Genomic DNA, 4,871 nt, shown 5'->3' with positions numbered 1-4,871 from the left:
CGGCATTCTAAGTAGCTGGGATCAGTGAAGCACGTCACCATGCCTGGCTCTCCTGTCAGACGGGTCTCTCTGTGTTGCCTTCTCTGGCTGTGAGCTCAAGATTCTCTTGCCTCAGACTCCTGAGCAGCTGGAACTACAGGCATGCACCACTGTGACCAACTTTTTAGCATAGGTCCAGGTTCCCGTGTGGATTTCGTCGCCAAGCAGCGGAATCCAAACTACACTACTGTGATTGGGCCATTGCACACTTTCCATTAAGAGTTTGGAGTCCTTGTTGTCTTTTATTCTGCACTGCAAAAATACCATGTCTTAGTACATCAGAGGCAGCAAACTTTATAGCCAAGTCTATAAGCCCATCCTGTAAGCTAAGAATGGTGTTTACATTTTTACAGGGCTAAAGAGGGACAACAGCAAAGACTTTATTAAGCAGAAACCTTCACTGGTTTCAAAGCCTAAAATATTTAATACCTAGCTTTTTACATTAAAGCTTGCTTGAGTTTTGAAGTGGGTAAATAACCTGTTAATTGTTAGAAATTCACTGATGGAAACAATCTGTGTTATGGTTGTATATCTGAATACTGCGTAGTCATTAAAATGATGACAAAGATTGATGATATTTTGATGTAAAAGAAAAATGAGTAGGCTGCTAAATAGCATGTTGGCATTCTGTCTTCTGGCAAAGCATGGTGAAAAAGCATAAGTAACTTTCATCTGATTCTTTATATTTATATACTCCCTGAATTTTAAAATGAACATTTTGTTTTATGTGTAATGAGCAACAAATGTGCATATGTGCATTCTGTGCTTTGTGTCTTTTAAAGAGAGAGAAACTAGATGAACATTTCTAGAGTAGCTTGCTACTAATTGTCATTGGATGAGAAAGAGGTTTGTTTAAAGAATATAGCTTATGGGAACCAGCAGTTAGCGTAATGGCTATGTCGCTCGACTCCCACGTAGTCGACCGCGGTTTGCGTCCCGGACCCGGTGGCTTAAAACTCACGCCAGGCGTGTGTGCGTGCATGACCAGGATCCCGAGAGGAGAATGGAGGAGAAGGGATTGCGGCGTGACCATCCCCCCTGGGGGGTGACTTCTCGCTTTCTGTCTCTGTGTCTCTCTCTGTCTGTCTGGCGAGTGCACGCGCCCTATAGCAAAAAAATCCTCTCCAAAAAAAAAAAAAGAATATAGCTTATTACGCATTACTTGTAAACTGTTGTCATCTTTGAACTTGAACATTTTTCCTTTAGAAACTTTTACCAGGTGTTGTATCCAAACACCTGGAAACATTGACTTTTTTTTTTTACCATTTCCTTAGTTGAAACCTAATTACACATGAAAGTAACATGGACTTTAAGATATTGTCAGGAACTGTGCCTCTGTGGTTCACATTGCTAAGATTACAGATTTAGTGGTATGCATTGACTCCAGGAAATGTTTCTTTGTCCAGGCACAAGTACAGACTGTAAATATTAAAGGAATGCAATAATGATTAAATGGTAAGTAGACTATCAAGAGAACAGTGGGATTTTCATAGGTTTTTAAAACATTTTCCATTTTATCCTCATACCTTGGTCTAAATTCCCCCTTTTCTTTCCCAAAAAGGCAAGGGTTTTAATATGTTTTACAAGTGTAATATAGAAAATATTTAATATACATAAATAGCATTGTAGTATCTCTTTTTGCTTCTTGCTTTGCTCACCCAGCAGTATATTTCTAGTGCTATGCGGCTGCATGGTGTCTGTCTACCACACTGTACCTATGTACTTTCTAGGGAGTAGCCCTCACCTTACCGTCACAAGCAGTGCAGCAGAAACAATCTCATACGTCTTTATGGGCTGCTATAAGCATTTCTTTGGGATAGATAATACGCAGGAGCAGAATTGTGGGGTCTTGGGGTATGTATTTGACCAAGTATGGATGATTCCTTTGAAAACTTATTTATTTATTTCTCCCATGAGTGTGAAGAGCAGAGAGACAGAAACAAAGAAACAGCATTCAACGGGATCTCGATGTCCACCCCAGCTTCAACTAGCCATGGGTCATGGGCATACGCATGCCCTGTGGTTTAGGGAGGTTTCGACACACGGACCCAGAACTTTGCCACGTGGGTCTGCTTTGCAGAGTGTCGTGTTTTACCATGGTGCCACTATCCAGCTCCAGATGAGTCCTTTGAATGACTGTACTAGTCTACACTATGGGTCTTTTTTTTTTTTTCTTCTTTTTCTTTTTTTAAGTTTAAATATTTATGTTCATAGAGAGAGAGAGAGGTATCCTTAACAGAGTTTTACCATGCAGCAGTCCGCCTCTGCCACCCTTCTAGCTAACCAGGATCCCAGGCATGCCCTACGTGTTTAGGTGGACCCAGGATCCAAACCCACGCCTTCTCACATGACTCCAGCATTTCCAGTAGATGTCCTATCACCTGTTCCAACATGGGCTGTTTATTGGGGAACTTTTTGTGGGTGAGAGCTTCTCCACGACCAGTGGTTAGTTGAAAAAAAGGATTACCTTAGATATGAATAATTGTTAAAGCTTCTGCATTATTGCTAGGTTGCAGTTCCAGAGGAGACTCTATTAGCCATGCTTTTAAAAGAGGTTTTTGCCTTAAGGTGTGTGTGCTTGCTTGAAAGAGAGAGAAAAAGACAGAGACAGTGAGAAGGAAAGTGAGAAATCACCCCCTAGGGGATGGCCACACCACAATCCTTTTTCCTCCAAGGATCTTGGGCATGCACACACATGCGCCCATTGTGATTTTCAAGCCACCATTCTGGGACTTGAACCATAGTCAGCCATGTGGGAGTCCAGCAACATAACAACTATGCCCTCTGCTGGCCTCTAGCCATGCTTTTTTATAAGTGTGTGCACTTCTTGAGAGTTAGAGCTGTTAGCAGTGTGGAAGAGTAGGAACTGACCTGAGTCCTGTCTTCTAAGTCTACATCTAAATGACCAGGTGACAGGAAATGGTATTGTGTATAATTTATGATCCTACCTCCTTAGCTTTTAACTTTCTAATTATATGTAATACGTAAATAATGCTAAGTACTGTTACATATATTTTATAAATATTTACTCATTTAACTCACATAACTGTAAGATAGGTACTATTATTGTCCTCATTTCTGTCATGAGGAAGCTGAGGCACAGAGGGAACGTTATCTAAGTAGACTTCTCAGTTTTAATATAGCTAATCAGGGAACATGAAGAACTCATGAAAAGTCATTGAGAATAAATGCCATTTCATGGTCCATTACAAAACAAAGGTGCTATTTAACCTTTGAATAACAATTATGAAACACATTGTAAAATCAAATGGAAAAGAGAAACACATCTACTAACATGTTTACTATTGTAGCACTAAGAACTTGAAATTAAAAGCCTCAGGTAATGGTAACCTTTATTAGATGCCATATTTAGTACACTGGATATGTTTATTTTCTATATGAGTAAAATTTAATTATTTGACCACTTTAAGATGATATCTTTTAACATTTATTTTAAAGCTTTGCTTCTGTAACTTAATTAGTAGGTATTAAAGCATAATTTCACATTTAATTGGGGTTGTATTTTTGATAATTCTCATTGTATTTTGTGGTATAGATGTGAAATACGAAACAATGGTTTGTGATAATGACTAGACCTTGCTTTGTTGGAGAAGTCTGTAATATCCTTTTGTTTTGGGAGTATTTGGCTAATGCTTATTAAAAGTAAAGTATGGAATGTGCAACCAAGGTTGTATAATATACTGCTTTTTGGTAAAGTTAATCATTGACTCCCAAGTGGTTCCTTGCCTGGAAAACTTTCAGTGTTGTGTGGTGGTTTTGACTTCTCAGCAGGACTTAGCTCTTAGTGATTTGAAGGTCCTGATGAATCACATGTATTCAGCAGCATTCATCTTTTTTTTTTTTTTATGCTATTCAGTATTTTTTGAGGAAAGTAAAAAGAAACAGTATCTCTTTCCACTTCAGTAGCTTGGGCTGGAATACTTCCAAGAGTATAAATGAATTATCTTCTGTAAACAAAGTATCAGGCTTACTATCTTCAACTAAAATGCCAAATTCCAAGTAACTCCTAAAATTACAACTTTAAAAATATAGGGCAGTGGGGGTAGCAAGTGGTATGGTAGTTAAAGTGGTGGACTCCTATTCCACATAGCCAACTGAGGTTCAAGTCCCAGACCTGGCAGGCACAAGTATGTGTGTGCCTAAAATCCCAGGAGAATAGAAAAGAGATTGTGGTGTGACCATCCCCCATGGTGGGTGATTTCTTACTTTCTCTCTCGGTCTCTTTCTGGGGAGCATACATGCTGTTTGGCAAAAAGCTTAAAAAAAAAAAAAAAAAGTATAGGGCAGAAAGCCTTGTCCTTTCATTGGCTGGGGTGTGTGCCCAGAGAGTATGTGTGCTTGCCACAGGAAGATAGAGAAAGCACCCCCCACTCCACGGGGTGTGGTCATGCCGCAGTCCTTTTTCCTCCATGTCTCCATCTTGTCAGGATGTTGGGCATATACACACAAGGGACTGGCATGTTTTTCAAGCCACCAACTGGGATCCCAGCTTCTGTTGGTCATGTGGTATCTGGCTCCCTGGGCACTGAGCTTAACCACTGTGCTACTGGGTTGCCCTGAGATTAACTTTCTTATAAATCTTTTGACTCACAAATTTTTCTGCTTAAACTTGTAAATTTATGACCTCCTTGGATAGAAACAGTGCATGCTCCAGAGCAAGGGATTCAGCTCTGCTGATCACCAACAGATGGTCGTTTTCAACTCAATTATTGTTATTGCGAGCATGTTTATTTTCTGTGTATATAGGTTTAATGTGTTACATCAATGGACACCAAAAAATGACTCTGGATAGTCCCTGGGGCGGGGGGGTG

The 4,871-nt window shown here is 39.9% G+C and overlaps 1 protein-coding gene across 1 annotated transcript in view; it reads left to right on the top strand.

The window, feature by feature from the left end:
* TRAK2 (trafficking kinesin protein 2) overlaps positions 1-4,871 on the top strand; it is a 94,093-nt gene that overhangs the window by 20,613 nt on the left and 68,609 nt on the right. The window lies entirely within an intron of this gene.

Source organism: Tupaia chinensis, unplaced genomic scaffold (genome assembly GCF_000334495.1).
Source record: "Tupaia chinensis unplaced genomic scaffold, TupChi_1.0 Scaffold000361_2, whole genome shotgun sequence".
In the NCBI taxonomy this organism is placed as follows: Eukaryota; Metazoa; Chordata; class Mammalia; order Scandentia; family Tupaiidae; genus Tupaia; species Tupaia belangeri.
This window is presented reverse-complemented; position numbering and strand designations above follow the sequence as displayed.